The sequence below is a fragment of the Hylobates moloch genome, unplaced genomic scaffold, assembly GCF_009828535.3.
Source record: "Hylobates moloch isolate HMO894 unplaced genomic scaffold, HMol_V3 SCAFFOLD_5, whole genome shotgun sequence".
Lineage (NCBI taxonomy): Eukaryota > Metazoa > Chordata > Mammalia > Primates > Hylobatidae > Hylobates > Hylobates moloch.
Window position 1 is genome coordinate 110,168,772 of NW_026652280.1, and position 18,970 is coordinate 110,187,741.

At 42.8% G+C, this 18,970-nt stretch overlaps 1 pseudogene; it reads right to left on the reverse strand.

Moving 5' to 3' along the window:
* Window positions 1–856: 856 nt before the first annotated feature.
* On the reverse strand, window positions 857–1,351 carry LOC116467940 (vacuolar protein-sorting-associated protein 25-like; annotated as a pseudogene).
* Between the last annotated feature and the right edge of the window lie 17,619 nt (window positions 1,352–18,970).

Genomic DNA, 18,970 nt, shown 5'->3' on the forward strand with positions numbered 1-18,970 from the left:
GACTCTGTCTCAAAAAAAAAAAAAAAAAAAAAAAAAGATGATGGATTTTTGAGATTTGTTCAAGCTATGAATTCCAGATTAAATAAAAAGATATTAAAAAACACTCCTGATTATATTCTTTTATGCAATGGAGATACGATTTGTCATGCTTTAGATGTTAATATAGTTATATCTGCTTTCTTTTGATTAGTATTTCCGTGGCGTACCTTATTCCTTCTTACTACTTTTTACATTTCTGATCATTATATTTCAACTGAATTTATTGTGAGCAGCATATAGCTCAGTTTTTATTGTCTGAAGTGGGGGCAGTTGAGATTTTAATAACATAAATCAATGTTGGGCCCTGCCTGTCAGTTCCAGGCCCATGGGCCTCCTATCTTTCTATTGCTTGGACGGCTGCCTGCAGCCAGGCTTCCCACATTCCCTAGGAAAGATCCAGCAGCAGCCTGAGAAGGGAGGCAACAGCAGCTAAGGGGATAGAAGATGGAGGAGACAGAAGCATGTGCAGATGCATGTGTGTATGAACTTACACATGTGAACACACATAAAGTGTTAGGTTTACAGACCCTGGCTCAGAGGCAGTCTAGGATAAGAAAGGAAGTAGGCAAGCTTTGAAGAAGCACATTTTTGTCTGGAGTGCCTCAGTCTCACCCTATCCCAGGGACAGATATGTGGGGTATGAGAAACCCACCCCTGGGTCCCAGGCTTCAGGACTGGAGCCCTTTTGAGTCTGTTGGATTCACAGATTCAATGTGTGGGTCCACTGAGTCTGTCTCCTCCTGAAAGCCCTGGAAAGGTGGGAGATAGAAAGTAAAAGGAAGCAGGTCTCTGACAGATGGACCTGACACCTCAGCCATCACTGGTCTCTGAGTGAGATGGTGATGATCTCAGCCTTATGTTCCTACTGTAGGGCCTGCAGAGCCCACAGAAGGCCTCCTTTAGTCCATGGAACACCTCATTCTCTGTGTCTTCCCCACTGGTCAGCTCATACAGGCTAAGTATGGAGTTGTTCTGGCCATTCCTGGAGACCCACTGATAGATGAGTTTTCCCCATTCTTCTGGCCTCCGCCACTAGACTTGCTTTATCCAGCCACTGTAAGTTCCCATTCTTCCTCAGTTCCTCTAATACAACCTGGCTTGATCCCACAGGAAGCTTCCACAGCTTGATGTTGCTGAAGAGCAGGATCTCCTGAGCATCCATCACCATCATGCTGGACTGTTTGTGCAGGCAGCAGATGGACAGAACCAACGAACACCACATGGCCAGCTGCTTCTGCCAAGTGGCCACATTCAGCTGTAATGTAAAGGGCGGGAAGCGATACTGCCACAACCACTTGAAATTCATCACCATCATAATAGCCCAGGAAATCGCACTTTTTTTTCCTTTAATTTTTCATTTATGTTTATTTATTTTTTTGAGACAGAGTCTCGCTCTGTCGCCAAGCTGGAGTGCAGTGCCGTGATTTCGGCTCACTGCAACCTCTGCCTCCTGGGTTCAAGTGATTCTCCTGTCTCAGCCTCCCAAATAGCTGGGGCTACAGCCATGTGCCACCATGTCCAGCTAATTTTTATATTTTTTAGTAGAGACAGCATTTCATCATGTTGGCCAGGCTGGTCTTGAACTCCTGACCTCAAGTGATTCACCTGACTTGGTCTCCCAAAGTGCTGGGATTACAAGCATGAGCCACCACGCCCAGCCTCATAGAACTTTTGAATCTGATGACTGAATTTTTTTTTCACAGTTTTAGAAAATTATTGGTTAGTAGCTCTTAAAATATTGCTTCTGCCCCATTCTCTTTTTGTTTTTCTGAGACTATTACATATTGTTATATATTAGACCTCATCACTGTATCACATATGTCTCATGGTCTTTTCTGTACTTTCCATCTCTTTTTTTCCCTTCTCCCTGAACTTTAGGATGGATATTTTCAGTTAGTCTGTCTTCCTGGTGATGAATTCTCTCTTCTGCTGTGTAACTCTCTGGGAGGGAAGTAGAGACGGAGCAGATCATATTAACCCCTATTAATCACATTGGGATTACACTGGTTCAGGACTAGGTTTTAGTCTTCTGTGAACATCATTTATTTCTGGCTTACCTTACCTCTTAGAGTATAGCTTCTGGGTGTCTTAATGGGAGGTCTAGAGTGTTTACTGGGGCCTTTTCTTGGTGAAACCTGAACTCTAATTTTTGTTTCCTTAGGCTTGTTACACTGCTGAAAGCTCTGCTCAGCTTTCTAGCCTTATTTAAGTGTCTGCTGCTGCCCAGCTTCCTAGCTTCTCAGCCCTGTGCTGCTTTTAAATTGGCAAATGCCTCAAGGAAAAAGCCCTGCAGAATTCTGGGTTTATCTCAAAATGTATTTCTTTGCTCTGATATTCTCGCCACTCAAGTCTGGCCACCTAACTCTAACTGACTCTGTATCTATTAATAGCTATGTAATGTCTTTAAAGAGATTTATTTTTGTCTTTTGTCTTGCTCTTATAACTTTTTTTTTTTTTTGGCGGGGGGGTTGGTCTGCAAAAAGCATTCCCAGAAGTAGAAACTTTAATAATGTTATTTAATGTGCTATTTCTGTATCCTGAACATTAGTCATTTGGATGTGCAGAAACAGACTTTGTTCTTAAAGATTGTCACTACCGGGACAGGCGGCTCATGCCTGTCATCCCAGCACTTTGGGAGGCCAAGGAGGGTGGATCCCTTGAGGTCAGGAGTTTGAGACCAGCCTGGTCAACATGGTGAAACCTCGTCTCTACTAAAAATACAAAAATTTGCTGGGTGTGATGGCATGTGCCTGTAGTCCCAGCTACAGGCTACTCAGGAGGCTGAGGCAGGAGAATCGCTTGAACACGGGGGACGGGGGTTGCAGTGAGTTGCGATCGTGTCATTGCACTCCAGCGTGGGTGACAAAGCAAGAATACAATGGATTAATGATGAATGCTTGCAAAGAAACGAGGTGGGAGATCAGGGTAAGGCAGTTTGACCAAGAGAATGGTGAAACTGACAGGCATACTCATAAAGTAGAAAACAGATCTATAGACTGACCATGGGAAAAATGTGGTGAAGGTAACGAGTGATTTAGGAATCACAAGCAAAACATTTTGTATACATCCTTAAGTTGTGTATTTAAAATGTAATTATAATAGTATATTTTAACTGAATTACAGGCCAAAGCATGAAGACAGTGAGCCATTCTCTTCATTCTGGTTTAAAGAGAACCTGCATGGCTTTGAAATTGTTTTGTTATTTACTTACATGAGATGTTAAAACAAGATGGAACAGCAGCCATCACATATTTAAAAATAGCTTGAGTTTTAAAAATACCTTAATATTGTATGCTTCAGGTAATAATAATAATGACAACTTGTTAGCAGGATTTGCTAATGCCCAAAGGTTGATTGGAGAGAAATCAATTCATATGCTGGACTCTGCTGGAGAAGTAATCAAAATCATGGATCTTGAAAGGATAACTTTTTCTTGAATTATCCTTATTGAAAGACCCACCTTTCATTCTACTTAAGAAAAGATGCTGACACTGATATGCATGCGATGAAATCTTAAATACAGATGGAAATTTATAGATATTGCTATTCTGAAATCTAGTTACATTACTTTATTTACACCCTTGTTTATCCAAGGATTAAAGAAATACACAATATATGTGAGGGCAAAAATCTGAAATTTCCTTCTGAAATATTCAGATGGCACAAAACTTCAATATGCTTCAGATAGCATCTTTACCAGCAATCAAATCTTCAAGTAGGAGTTGAAAGGGAAATAAACATTGCCTTAGTTACTATGGAGAAAAGAAAAGATTAATTATTTGGGAGCAACATCACCACTAGTGTGCCTTGTACTGGCAAGAAGATACTAAAAAACAGCTTGTGTCCTCACCAACCTCAGTTCAGTTTCTATTTATATGACAAATGTAATGACACAGGAGTAATCCAGCAGATTGAAGTGATGACAAATTATTATTAGTGAATTCTAATGATGAATTTTAAAAACTGACCTCTTAAACTTAATAATAAAATTATATTAATAAGTAAGCCTTAAAAATAAATTTTCTAGTTTACTCATGTGTCTCAGGGTTTCATTCCATTTCATTCATTCATTCAATGGTGACTTATGGTTTCAGCTAAATACTGATCTTAGTGTAGCCATCTCTCATTAGGTGGTAAATTTTTTAAGACCTTGCTTGTCTGAAAATGTCATTTATTTATTTATTTATTTATTTATTTATTTATTTATTTATTTATAGATGGGATCTTGCTCTGGCTCCCAGGCTGGAGTACATTGGCCTGATCACAGCTCACTGCAGCCGTGACCTCCCCAGCTCAGGTGATCCTCTTGCCTCAGCCTCTCGAGTTGCTGGGACTACCACCACTCCCGTCTAATTTTTGTATTTTTAGTAGAGAGGGGGTTTCACCATATTGGTCAGGCTGGTCTCGAATTCCTGACCTCAGGTGATCCACCCTCCTCGGCCTCCCAAAGTACTAGGATTATAGGTGTGAACCACCGTGCTGGCCTTGAAAATGTCTTTATGCTCCTTACACGCTTGATAATTTGGCTGAATACAAATTCTAGGTTGAACATCATTTTCCCACGGAATATTGAAAGCAATGGTCCACATGTTCTTGCTTCCAGGGTTACTTTTGAGAAATCCAAATCCATTCTGATTCCTGAACATTTTTATATGAACTTTTTATCCCCCTACTCTCTCTAGAAGCATTCCAAATTTCTTTGTTCATAGTGTTCAGAAATGCCACAGTTTCAGATATGCAGTCTGTTTTTTTTTCTGTGATAGGTACTAGAGAGTCCTTTCAATTTGTAAAGTCATGTTTTTCTTAGTTCTGGGAATTTTTTTTTAAATTTCTTTTCTGCCTCTATTTTCTCTTTAAGGAACTACTATTATTTGGATATTGTTCATTTTCTCAGGAACTGCCTCCTCCAGCTTAAACTTGAGAAACCTACTGTTAAAATCTAAATGCAGGGTTTTATATTTATCCCCAAATTTTCTTATTTGTTGGGGGAAAAAAACACTCTTTACATAAAGAAGGAGGAAGACTAGTGGGTGGCAGAGGATGAAAATATAGGCTGGAGTTGGCCAGTTTCTATTCTCCTGACTCCCTCCTATTACCAAAATGAGTTCAAACCTGACAGCACAGAGAGCCTGAGCCCACACCAGACAACCTGGTTTCCACCCTCAGCTCTGCCACTGACACTGGGTGAGCTTGGGCAAACCATATCAACTCTCTGGATCTCTGTCTCCTCTCAGTAAAAAGAAATGTGAAAAATAATATCCGCACAGCCTAATAAAATAATAGCATCTCCTCCCATGGCAAGTTGTGAAGAACTTGTGAGAGCAAACATCTGAACAAAGCAAGCTTTATTTAAGTGGAAGAGATTATTTTTATTGGAATAACATGAGGGTTGGTAGTTTTCAGATATAGTGTGAGTTTCTCTCTCTACTTTCTGAAGGAGCAGAGCCCCAAACAACAACCCCAGAGGCAGGTTTTCAACGTGACGGCTTGACAGCCACCTGCCTCAACGGTAGGATTAGGAGGCTCAGAGGCCCCGTGAACTGATGACATCATTTGGAAGTGAACAAAGGTCGGACTTACACAATTCCCAAACCCTTGATGTTGGGTTCACAATGCAGGCCAGGTTTTGATTTCCCTGTTTGAGACCAGAGGCCAGTGGCTGTCATTTTAACTTTATCTCAGCATAACTAAAATGGCCTTTTCATCTCCCCAGCCCACCCAGCCTATCCCCACTGTCACTGCCACAGCCTTAGAGCAGGCCCAAGCTAGCTCAAAGCTCCCAAGCCCAGGCCTCCATCTTGTCCTCCTACAGTGCACATCCCACGTTACAGGTGGTTGCAGTCAGTATCACCTTCCTACAGCACAAGTCTGATCATGTCTCTTTTATGTTGAACCCCTCAATTTGTGTGGGATGGAACACTTAACTTTTCCATATTCTTATCATTTAGTTATGCCTCACATAAATAGCACATCACTGTTTCACCTTAGCCTGATCATTCCTGTCTTTCCTCATTCTTGCCTTTTATAAAAATTACCAAGCTATTTCCTTCACTTCATTGTGTTCTCTCTCTACAGATTTGGAATGTTTACATGCTGTTTCTATTCTTTTAGTGGTTACTGCAAAGTTGACTATACGTGGTTATCATAAAGTCTTGCAGTCAATCCATATCTTCATTCCTCTCCTAACATTCAGCTCCAGTGCTCCTGCCCTGAACTCAGAGTATTGTTTAGAATATTTTAATTCTGACTTTTTAATATCTTTGCTCTTAACTTCTCCTTCATTTTTATTTATTCTTATATTTATTTCCTGCACTCTGGATACATTCTCTTTCAATGTGTCTAATCTTTTGTTTAATCTATTGACTGTGTTTTTCATTTCAGTGGTTATATTTTTCATTCCTAGAATTTCCATTTGTTTGTTATTCAAATCTGTCATTTTTGTTGGTTTTCTGCAGTAAACTCATCTTTGCAATTGCATCCTTTTTGAAATAAAGACAGGAGGCAGGGTCAAAGATGAATTCATCACGAAAATTTAAAAATACTTAGAAGTAAGCGATAGTGAAATCAGTACATATCAAAGCTTATTGAAAGCAGCATATGTAATATTTGACCTTTTTTCCAAATATTTGAAACAAATTCAACATTAGAAGCAAATACTTGAAAGAAACCTTTCAAACAAATTTTTACAAGCCTTAAATACTTGTATTAGGAAAGAAGAAATTAATCAGGTAAGTCTCCACTTCAAGAAAATGAACAGAAACCTTAAAGACAATAGAAGGAGGTAAATAATAAACAGTAGAAATTAATGAAGTAGAAAGCAAAGAAAAAATAGAATTAACAAAGCTGAAATCTGATTCTTTTGAAAGAATAATCTATACTCGCTATCTTCACCCCCACAATTTGGCTTTTACCTCTCTGTCATTCTATGAATGTTACTATGGCAAAAAAAGAAAGGTTCTAATAACTTCCTGGGTATTGAATATTAAAGAACTATTGTTAGTCCTTATCTAATTTGCCTTCTGGGTGGAATGGGTATTCTTGACTACTTCCTGAACTTCAGACTCAAATATCCTACTGCCTGTTCAAAATCTCCACTCAGATAGCTGGTGAGCATTTTACACTTATGACCAAAATTGAGTCCATGAAGTCCTCCTTCCCCAGATTTACTCCTCTATTTTCCCTATATCAGAAATGTCAACTATGTTTTTCATTTCTCAAATGGGAAATATTTCTCAAGTTCTCTTTGCTTCCCTTCTTGATCTCTTAAAGTTTATTCTAAACCCCAAAACCGTAATAATCTTCAAAAATACAAATTAGATCATATGACTCCCTTCAAAGCTTCCAGTAGCTTCCTACCACTCTTAGAAAAAAAATCCATACTCCTTACCTTGACCTTCATGATCTGGCCCCTGCTTGTCTTTCCAGCCTAGCTCTCCCCATCCTTCTGCTCATCGCTGTCCTCCTGCCATCCTGGGCCATCACATGTGTTTTTGCCTCAGGGTCTTTGTGCTTGCCACTCCTTCCCTCTGCCAAGAATATTGTCAGCCCAGAACTCCCGTGGCTCCCTCTGTCCCTCCATTCAGGTGTCTGCACAAATATCTCCATTTTAGACAGGGCTTCCTTAACACTATGTTTAATACAGGATACACATGCCTTCCCCATCCGCACTCACTGTTTGTACACCTCACACTATTTTACTTTTATTTACAATACCCATTACAATTGACATTCTATTTGTTTATTCATTTGTAAATTATCATCATCCATCCTTGCCCTACTAAAAGTACACAAATTGTCTTACTCACCAGTGTGTCTCCCATGTCTAGAACTGTGCCTGGGACATCATGGGCTTAATGACTATTTGCCTTTATTTGGCAAATGTGTGAATTACACGATTGCATGAATTAATAAACAGACTAGATTTGGAAGAGAAAAAGAAAGATAGGACCCTTAGATAGAAGGGGTTGCAGGCAGTGTTTTAACTCTCTGATGCCACCTTCTTCATGAAGATTTCCTAATTCCCAACTCTCTCTGCCCACAGCACATTAGGCCTGTTCTATAGCACAGAGTCTACCATGCAGCTTGGGTATGTTTAGACTGCTGTGATATTTTTGAGAACATGTGCCATCTTTCAGTCACCTCTGCACCTCTGGTGTCTATCCTAGTCCTTGCCATAGAACAGATGCCCAATCAATGCTTGTCAAATTGAATTAAACCCACAATGGCTACACTCACTCCAGCCAAAAATGTCTTTAGCTTAACTGTTAAATGAGTCACTTTCACCAACAAAAACCAGATTTTAAAATTATTTACAAAAAGACTAAGTGGAATGAAGCTCTTTCTAGATAATTTTCCTGCTTCAAAGCAGACTGAGAACAAAGTAGAAATGACAATATATTGATAGCTTCTGGATGGTAGGGACTAAATACAATGAATCATTGTAAATCCTACAGTAACTCAGCACTAATGATTACTAATGTGATTTGTAAACAAACAAATGTTGCATGACTTTTTTAAAAGCCCCTCCCCCCTTTGCAGTTTTTAAATTTGCAAAGTACACCCAGAAATGATCTCTAGGTCCCCCTCAAGCTAGATGATTAAAAACGTCTAGTTTCATTTAGGAGGAGTTTTGTGGTTCTTAAGTCCAAGAAAGTGAAAGCTCTGGGAAGCATCACTGTGTGGCTAAGGTGTGCTGAGTGGCTGTGGCTGGGCTCTCTGCAGCCTTTGCTCTCCCAGTGTTGCAGGGAAATCAGGAACCATATCAACCAAGGTCTCTTCTGGCATCCACTGGCTCCTGGAGAGGCCAAGGAGTATTCTGCTCCCTGCTGTTACTTTTCAAGAAACTTTGCTGGCCCATGAACAACAAGCCATGGGCTCTGGGTGAATGAGGCTGCTGCACCTCTTCAAGCCGTCTCCCTTGGGCCTCCCCACAACACCAGAAACGCACTTTGAGCTGAGTATGCACAGGTGATCTTCAGTGCCCTCTTCCTGAGCTAGGCTGACAGTGAATGTGGATGAAGTTTGAAGGAAAGGAATAAAGTATGTGAGGAGCACCATGTGCCTTTGAAATCACAGATGTTTGTCAAGTGGAAAAATACCAAACCCTCAGCATGTTTCACTTTGTGTTTCTTGGAAACATTTCATCAAAGGGGCAAAATAAAATGTGCCATCTCTAATGGAGCCAGGTGTGAGCTGCTTCCTTCTTTTCTCCACAAACAGGGTTGCCATTTCCCAGTATTGGTCTGAAGAGTGCTGAGGCCCTGAATGCCCAGAGGGAACTGCAGATTGCATCACACGGGTGCCCTTTCAGGAGAATATCCCTGCCAGACATGCCTTTGGGAGGCTTCCAGCAGTCTCCAGTTTTCTTCTCAGTCCTGACGTCTTCAGGGACTGCGCTGTGGACAGTGCCGAAAAGAGCTGGTCCTGCACGGCTCCTGGAAGCTGCAGCCCACCCTGGCCCCTACCCCAGGCAGAGGGTAACCTCAAGGCCATGACTTCCTCCTCCTCTGGTGTTGCTTCCTGGGAGCCAGGAGGGTGGCCTGGCCAGGCTTCCGAGGTCCCGGTCAGCTGCAGACCCTTGTGGGGCAGCCCAGAGCTCCAGCAAAACTCACCCAGCCCGGGCAACAAACTTAGACCAAGCTGTGGAAGAAGAGGCCCCCCAAGCTCTGCAGGGGAGTGAAGGATCCCTGTAACATTTCCAGTGGGCACTGGCTCTCAGGGATGGTTGGCTTCGTATTCTAAGCTGAAGTGGTGAGGGCTGGGCCCACAGGCAGACTCAACCAGCCATTGTTAGAGGTGGTATTGCCTAGTGGTTAGGAGTGCAAGCTTTTGTTTCGAATAACCGTGGGGAAGCCCCTTAGCCTCTCTGAGGCTCAGTTTCCTCACCTGAAAATGTGAGTGATGCTACTACCTCCCTCAGTTTGTTATGAGGAATACACGAGATGATGTTTGCAGTGTGATTAGCAGAGTGCCTGGCATTTTAGAGGGGCTTGACCTATAAGGGTGTTATTGCTAAGCTGAATGAGAAGAGCCTGAGGTGTAGAGAGATTTATAGTCTTCGCAGGACATGCGGCAACTACCCTCCACTTACAAAAGTCGTGGTAGACTGGAAGGTGTTGAGTAAGGCTGGAGCCAAGTGGTGATTCTGAGTGAAGTCCTAGACTCCTCTGCTCTAGACTCTGGTCCAACAGGACAAACTGTTCTGGAAGGAAGGATGGTCTGAGCCTCAGCTGGTCGGGCCTAGTGATGCCATGTGGGACAATCTATTTAATCTTCACAACCACTCTGTAATAGGTGTATAATTATCCCATTTTTCAGATGAAAAAATTGAGGCTCAGAAAGAGATGTTATAGTTGTGGCCCAAGATCATACAGTGAATATGCAACAGACACTGTTCACCTAAACACAAACTTCAAAGCTCACATGAGGCTGTAAAGCAAGGGGACACTAAGAACAGGTCTGGGGTGGTCCAGCAATGGGGCTGTCTGGAAGTGGCCCCTGTCTGGGGGTTTCTGTGGCCTGGCCTCTAAAACCCCTGCTGTCTGCCTATTCTTCAAGCCTAGGCCTCTGACTTTCTGCAGACTATCTGAGCCTCCATATATCCTTCCATAAACACCTTTTATGTAAGTAGCCAGAGTTGGTTTTTGCTCCTTGCACTGAAGAACGCTGACAGTCCAAAGCCTCAGCAGGCTGTCTCCTCAGTGATGCTGCCTGCCTTGACTGGGAATAGGAGGTGGGTGATGCTTTGGTCCTACAGGGCTCAGCTGGCTACCTTTGGCCTTGCTCTTTCTCGCTTGAAGTGCCTTTTGCTAAGCCCAGGAGTACAGGGCTTTCTGCTGGTCTCCATATGTTAGCCTGGCTGCATAGTCAAGTGGGGTGGGACTCCAGCAGAGAGGGCTGGGGGCCACCCACGACAGTAACCCCTGTGATATATAACCCCTCTCACTGGTCACACAGTGACACATGTACCCATAGATCCTTGCACTCCTACAAACAATGCCAGCTTCACATCTTCCCCCTTCTCCATTTGCATGTACACCCCACATGTGTACATTCTTTGTCCCTCTGGCTCCAGTGGCCTGGTCTCTTTATCTTCCCCATCAGCCAATTGAACCACTCACCCATTTTGGTGCTGGAACAGTGTGAGTTGGGAAGCAGGAAGTGGTGGGTGATGAGGCTAGAACAATGTGGAGGGGCTACGTTGATACCTCCCTGTGAGGACAGGGAACCTCTGAAGTGCAGTATCAGATACAAGATCTTGGGGTACGAGGTGGGGACTGCTGCTCTCTATAGCTCCCTGCTCCCAGAGGTTAGCAGAACTGTGCTGTGATTGGAGTCCTGCGTGAAGAATCCCTGAACGACCCTACTGCTGCTCCCATTCTGCGTCTATCTTCTTCATTTTTAGAGACAAGGTCTCAGTCTGTTGCCTAGGCTGGAGTGCAGAGGCACGATCATAGCTCACTGCAGATGAAGTTATAGCTCAAGCAATTCTCCTGCCTCGGCCTTTGGAGTAGCTAGGACTACAGGTGTGAGCTACCACGCTTGGCTAATTTATTATTTTTTGTAGTCAGGGTCTCACTATGTTGTCCAGGCTGGTCTCAAACTCCTGGCCTCAAGCAGTCCTCCCACCACAGCCTCCTGAAGTGCTGGGTTACAGGCATGAGCTACCACACACAGCCTTCTTTTCCTTCCTCATCGGGGGTCCTCTCCTTTTTCCATACTGCTTTCTGCGTCCTAAGGCGGATAAGATAAAACAAACAATCCAATCTCCAGGGACAACTGCCTGACTTCCCCTTCCTCAAACCCAGCAGATTATAAGGCAGAGGCTCTGCCTTATTCCTCTTCCTAGAGCATCCCATAGACATATGAATCGAAGGTGAGCCTAAAAGGACTGGGAGTGTAGGTGGGTGGCTGATTTCGATGCTCCCCTCCAGGCACAGCTGAGGAACTCAGTGTCCTGGATGTTTCTTCCTTATTAACAAACGCCTTCAGGTCAAGGTAGCCTGGAATGCTGGGCAGTTTACTTCTTTGGGTTCATTCCTCCTACTGGTCATCCTTCACTAGGCTTTTGGTTCTTCAATGCTTTTTAAAAGATTTTTCTTTTTAAGATTTTTTTCTTTTTTTCTTTTCTTTTCTTTCTTTTTTTTTTTTTTTTTTTGAGATAGAGTTTCGCTCTTGTTGCCCAGGCTAGAGTGCAGTCATGCAATCTTGGCTCACTGCAACCTCTGCCTCCCGGTTTCAAGCAATTCTCCTGCCTTAGCCTCCCGAATAGCTGGGATTACGGGCGCGTGCCACCACACCGTGATAATTTTCGTATTTTTAGTAGAAATGGGGTTTTGTCAGGTTGGTCAGGCTGGTCTTGAACTCCTGACCTCGGGTGATATACTCGCCTCGGCCTCCCAAAGTGCTAGGATTACAGGTGCAAGCTACTGCTTTTTTATTTTGCTTTTATTTGGCTTTTCAAGTTGTCCTCAGTGGGGAGGGTTGGTAGAGAGTCCACAGGTAACATTAGTCCAGTTTGACAGAAAATAAAACAGGCAGTTTCCGTATCCTTCAGACTGCCACTTTCCTATAAAACTATTTCTTATCCTTTTTCTCAAGTTCTTTCACCTTAAATGATGACATCTTCTCCCCTATTCCCACTCTTAATAATCTTACTTCCTATTTCGTTGAGAAAATAGAAGCGATCAGAAGAGAACTCCCCTGTGCTGCCCCTCGTACTACCTGCTTCTCTTCCCGGTGCTCAGCTTCCCTCCGGTTACAATAAGGGAACTGTCCAAACGCTTCGGTGAGGCCACGCCTACCGCCGACCTAAGGACATGGTTCCTGCAATTATCCTCTCTGTTGCAATACCAAACTTTTCCTCTCTGAGGGAGTATTCCCGTGAGCATAGAAACAGATTGTAATACCGCCCTCCAAAAGAAAATCTCTTCTTGATCCTCTGTCTCTAATGCCTGGCTACCACCTGTTTTTATGCTCCTCATCGCAAGTGAAACTCTTGTAAAGGGTTGTTTACACTCATTGTCTCTACCTCTTCTTCCATTTCCTCTTGAACCTCCTCTGAGCCGGCTTCTGCCCCCTTATTCTACAGAACAGTTTTTGTCAAGATCACCAGTCATCACCACCTTGCCAAACCCAATCCAATTCTCAGGACTCATTTTACTTAATCCATCAGTGGCTCACTCCCTCCTCCTTGGTTTCTGGGTTTTCCCCCGAGTCCCTTGGCTCTCTCTGGTCTTCTCTGCTCCCTTCTTACCCCACAGACCTCTAAACACTGGATGGCCTCAGGGCTCAGCCCTTGGGTGATTTCTTTTCTCAACCTCTAAGTGGCTTACCCTAAGGGATCTCAAGTCTACAGGCTATACCTTGACAAACGTCCAAATTTGTATCTCCAGCCCAGACCTCTCCTGAATTCCAGGTTCACATAGTTAACTACTTACTCTCAGTAAACAGGTAGATGTTTAGTAAGAAATGAAAATTTAACATGTTCAAGAACAAATTCATCATTGCACCCCTCCTAGATCTTCATCTTCTCCATTCAAAAATGGTCACAGCATTCTTCCAACTGCTCAGATCAAACACACTGGAGTCAAATCTTTTCTTTTTCATACCCATAATCAATCGCGTCAACTTTACCTTCAAAATATAGACCATAGTTGTTCTCCCTCACCACTGGTCTGAGTCACCAGCATTCCTCACCTGAATTATTTCAGTAGCCTCCAAACTGGCGTCCCTTCTCCCATCATGGCTCCCCTACCATCTGTTTTCCACACAGAAGCCAGAGCGACCCTTTGAAAACAGAGCAGATCATGTCACAACTGTGCTCAGTCTCCTGGGGCTTCTATTTTACTTGGTGTAAAAGTCAAAAATTTTTTTTTCTGAGACAAGGTCTCACTCTGTTGCCCAGGCTGGAGTGCAGTGGCATGATCAAGGCTCACTGCAGCCTTGACCTCCCAGGCTTCTCCCACCTCAGCCTCCCCAGAAGCTGAGACTCCAGGTGTGCATCACACCTGGCTAATTTTTTTGTAGTTTTAGTAGTGACAGGGTTTTGTCGTGTTGCCCAGGCTGTTTTCGAACTGCTGGGCCCAAGTGATCCTCCCACTCAGCCTCCAAAGTGCTGGGATTACAGGCGTGAGCCACTGCGCCTGGCCAAAAGTCAAACTCTTGACAAGGGATTACAGGGTCTTCCAAGATGGGAGCCTGTTACTTTGCTGGTCTCCTCTTCTACCTTCCCCTAGCTCATTCTGCTCCAGCCTCTTGCTCTTCTTTGAATGGGTCGTGCACTGTGGTAACCCTTCAGCAGCCCTGCTCGGAAGGACTGGGTGCTGTAAACTGCCCTCCTTGCCACCGAGCCGTCAATGTCTCCTTTTCCTAGAATGTCTTTCCCTTACTTGTTGCAGCTAGACTCCTGTCACAACCTACAAACTTCTCATTGCTCAAATTTCAAATGGGTAATTCCTCTCTGAAAGCTCAAGTTATAAATTCCTCACCACTCTCTTTTCATCACCACATAGCTCTTCCCTACTTCAAAAGGTTCAATTCCAGCCCCCTAACCTCAATGTCCTAACAACTATGGACAACTACAGTTTATGTCAGGAAATAAACTATTCCACAACACACCATGTTCTACATGGGCTAAAATCACTCATAGGGTTCAAATCAGAATTTTTCTAGGCTTCTCTTCTGTCACGAGATTACATTTTTCATCTTCTAATAACTCTTACCTATTAGCTCAATGTCTTTAAAAGAAGGCAGTCACGTTTTAAAGGAAAGGGGGAAGTCTTTTTAGTCTTCTGTTTGTAGAGCGTTTCATCACTGACTCGGTTCCAGTGGAGGCCCCAGCAGGCTGCTGGTATCGTAGGCTTGCCTGAACAACCAAGAACCCTGGCATCCTACTGTCAGCCAGCGGCAGGGTGTATTGACAAACTTAAGCAAGGTGTTTCACTGTATCTCCAGCCTCCCAGACTTCAATCAGTTGACAGTGGGAGGGAGGGAGAGGCGAGGGAGAGAGGGGAGAGGGGAGAAGGGAGAGGGGAGAGGGGAGAGGGGAGAGGAGAGAGAGAGGGGAGACAGAGGAGAGGGAGGAGAGGGAGGGGAGAAACATACTACTGCCCTCTAGTGGCATAAATTTCTAGACTCTTACTGCTGAACTGCTTCAAAATACTGAGCCCACACCAAATTCATTTTGAGTCGAAGTTTTGATGAGTGATAAGTATGTTTGAAAGCTATTCCCAGGGGAGTCCCTTAACCTCATTTTAAGTAACATTCACTTTTGCATCTTATGGGCTCTTTGGTACTGGGGGAGGATTGAACGCTGACTTTTAAAAGGGAGAATCACTCTTGGGGATCTTGGAAGGTGCCCCTGTTGGACCCCCACTCAAGGCCTTTAAGAGCTACAGGAGAGAGCTGTCTTATGGCTCTCGGTAAAATGGATGTCCTTGTTCAAGTTCAAGGCCAGTCTCCCTACCTGTGCTTTGGATCTCATAGTCCTGGCCCCTTCGTCAAGTATCTTTGCCTTATCAAATAGCTCCCTTTCCCCTTGTTTTCAAATTCAATTACCTCTTAAAATTCAGTTCCAGTGTCAGTTACTTTCCTCATTATCCTCCTCCCTCCCAAATCTATGTTAAGCTTGATTAGGATCGTACTCTACCCATACAATACTGAAAGCCACAATATTAAGCAAGCCAGTCCTGTTTGAGGGTACAGATTTTATTTTGATTTCTATATATATTTTGAAGCCTATGAAAGCTTCTGGCAAACAGTAGGTGAAAGCTCAAAAAGTGTGTGGAATAACTATATTAATGATCTCATGAATTACATTCCAATGTTCTCTAGTCCAGTTCCGTTTTACAGAAAATAAACTGAGGTCCAAAGAAGTTGAATAACTTGCCTAAGGCCTTACAACCAATCAGTCAGGGGAAGACCAAGGACTACAATTTTGGATTCCTTACTAATTAAGGATCCCTGACACTAGGCCCTCCCGACACTCTGTGAATCATTGTTTGCTGTGTATTTTCTACATTTGCAGAAAAAGAAAGCAATACATGCCATATCATTTTTATAAGGTGTAGACTTTTCTTAGTGTGTATGGTTTTGATGAAGCTTTGATTGATAGAAAACTCAGAATCAAGAGTAATGGACTACAATCACCCTTAAATGAGGCAGCCTGGCCTGGTGGAAAGAGTATCGGCCTCTGAGAACTAGGGTGTTTATTCAGTAAATTTGTTGTTAAGAGGAATAAAAAGATGACTAGGATAGTGTCTATATCCTTAAGGAGCTGATAACCTAATAGAAGAGGTAAAGACATATCCACAAATAATTATTATAAGGCAGAATGTGAAGAGCTGTAGAAGTTATGAACAAACTATGGATGTACAAACATGGAAGAATCACTCAAAGTTTGGGAAATCAGGAAAGGTTCTGCGAAAGCTTTTAGTCTTGTGGGAACACGAAAGACGTGTAGGGCTTTGCTGGAATTGGATAAAGGCCTTTCAGATGGGAAGAGTAAAGCTTTAAGAAGGCTGGAAATAGGCCGGTCACAGTGCCTCACTGCTGTAATCCCAGCACTTTGGAAGGCCGAGGCGGGCGGATCACCTAAGGTCGGAAGTTCGAGACCAGGCTGACCAACATGGAGAAACCCCATCTCTACTAAAAATGCAAAATGAGCCAGCTGTGGTGGTGCATACCTGTAATCCCAGCTACTCAGGAGGCTGAGGCAGGAGAATTGCTTGAACCTGGGAGGTGGAGGTTGCGGTGAGCCAAGATCGCACCACTGCACTCCAGCCTGGGCAACAAGAACAAAACTCTGTCTCAAAAATAAAAATAAAGGCTGAAATTTGTGGAGGAACTTATAAAGAATATGAATAAAGGTATCTGTATACACATCTATCTATTCATTTCTGGAATGGCAAATGGCAGAGTGAGAAGCTCAGCAAACCATTTCCCTCAAAAGGAATAAAATGGACAATTAAAAAACTCGAACCATTTAGATTCTGGAAATTGACCAAAGGTATACAACAAAATGTGAAGTATTTATCCAAGAAAAACTCCCAAACCAGGAAAGAACAGTGTGTCTGTGATGTTTTAGCCCAGAGCTGCTCTCATCCCCTTCCAGCTCCATCAGCATGGCAGCTCTATCAGGGCAGGACAGGCGGCGAGGGTTACCTGATTTGGAGTAGAATGCAGAAAAACTCCGTGCTCCTGGGCATTGTTAGAAACGAAAGGAATCTCAGTAGCAAACGAATGGGAAAGGCCAGTGCAGTTAGCCTGAGGTTCTGGTTGGGGCGAGCAAAAGATTGACAGACAAGCCAGAAACTTAACAGGGAGATTCGCGGAATGAAACAGCCATAGTGTACTTGCCACACATCTCTGGTGGCATGGAAGGATAAATGCAAGAGCAAGGTTGAGCACAATTTAAGAGAAACCAGAGAAAGCCCTAGCTACCTCTGAACATTCCTGACTAAATGTGAGGCCTTAGACATAAGGCCTCGGGTGAAGTAAAAGCTGGGAAGACTTGTAAACTGCATAAACTTCGAATGTGTTCTCCAGCTTACACATGGATCCACTGGCAACACGCAGAAGCCCTTCCTAGCCAAAGGTATTTGGGTACAACCTCTGACAAATCACTGGTTGACCACTAAACTACACTGACACAGGGCTGACTCCTAGGAAGCCAGGCTTAAAAAATATAAACAAGATTTTATAAAACTAAGCAAAGACATCAATGACTGTGCAACATGGGGAAAAGAGCCTCCAAAGAATTAGTCTACACCAATCACTAAACAAACAGAATAGCAGTTGCAACAACTATCACCTCCCTGGGTCACAGAGATGAGATCAGAACCCAGAGTTCTACAATAATGTTATCTAAAATGTCCAGTTTTCAACAAAAAATTACAAGATATGCAAAGAAACAGCAAACAGTGGCCCATTTTCAGGAAAAAGAAGTACCTGAATTATACCCCACTAGATGCCAGAATCACCCCCTACCCCCAGTCATGACAATCAAAAATGTTTCCAGACATTGTCAAATGTCCCTGAAGGGAGGAAGGGCAAAGTCACCCCCTGGCTGAGAACTACCGCTCTAATGCTAGTTATCACATAGCATGATACTGGGATAAGAAAAGACATATATCAATGGAATAAAATTAAGAGTCCAGAAATTAATGTCAGTTGATATTTCACAAAGGTGCCAAAGCAATTTATAGGAAAGGGATAGTCTTTTCAATAAATACTGAGATAACTGGGCATTCATGCACAAAACATTGTTAGACCCTTCATATACATGAGGAATTAACTCAAAATGAATCATAGACCTAAATGTAAAAGCTAAGACTATAAAACTTTTAGAAAAAAAATTAGGTCTAAACTCTTAGTGACTTTGGATTAGGAAAGAAAGCACAATCCATAGAAGACAACATTGATAAACTGCACTTCATTAAAACTAAAATTTTTTGCATGTCAAAGACATGAATAAAAAATTGAAAAGACAAACCACAATCTTAGAGAAAATATAGAATATATAAAGAACTCTTACAACTCAATAAGACAATTCAATTTTTAAAATGGGCAAAATATTGGAATAAACATTTTAACAAAGGCATGAACAGCTACTATCACAGATGGTCAACACCATTAGTCATTTGAGCAACGCAAATTAAAGCCACGATGAGATACAACTTCACACTCATTAAAATGGCTATAATAAAAAAGGCAGATAACGAAAAGACAATAACAAGTATTAGTGGAGATGTGGAGAAACTGGTACCCTTGCCGTCATACACTGCTAGTGAGAATGTAAAAACAGTACTATGGAAGACAGTGTGGTAATTTCTTGAGAAGTTGTACATAACTTTACCATATGACTCAGATATTCCACTCCTAGGTATATACTTGAGAAATGAAGAAATATATCCACCCAAAGACTTGTATG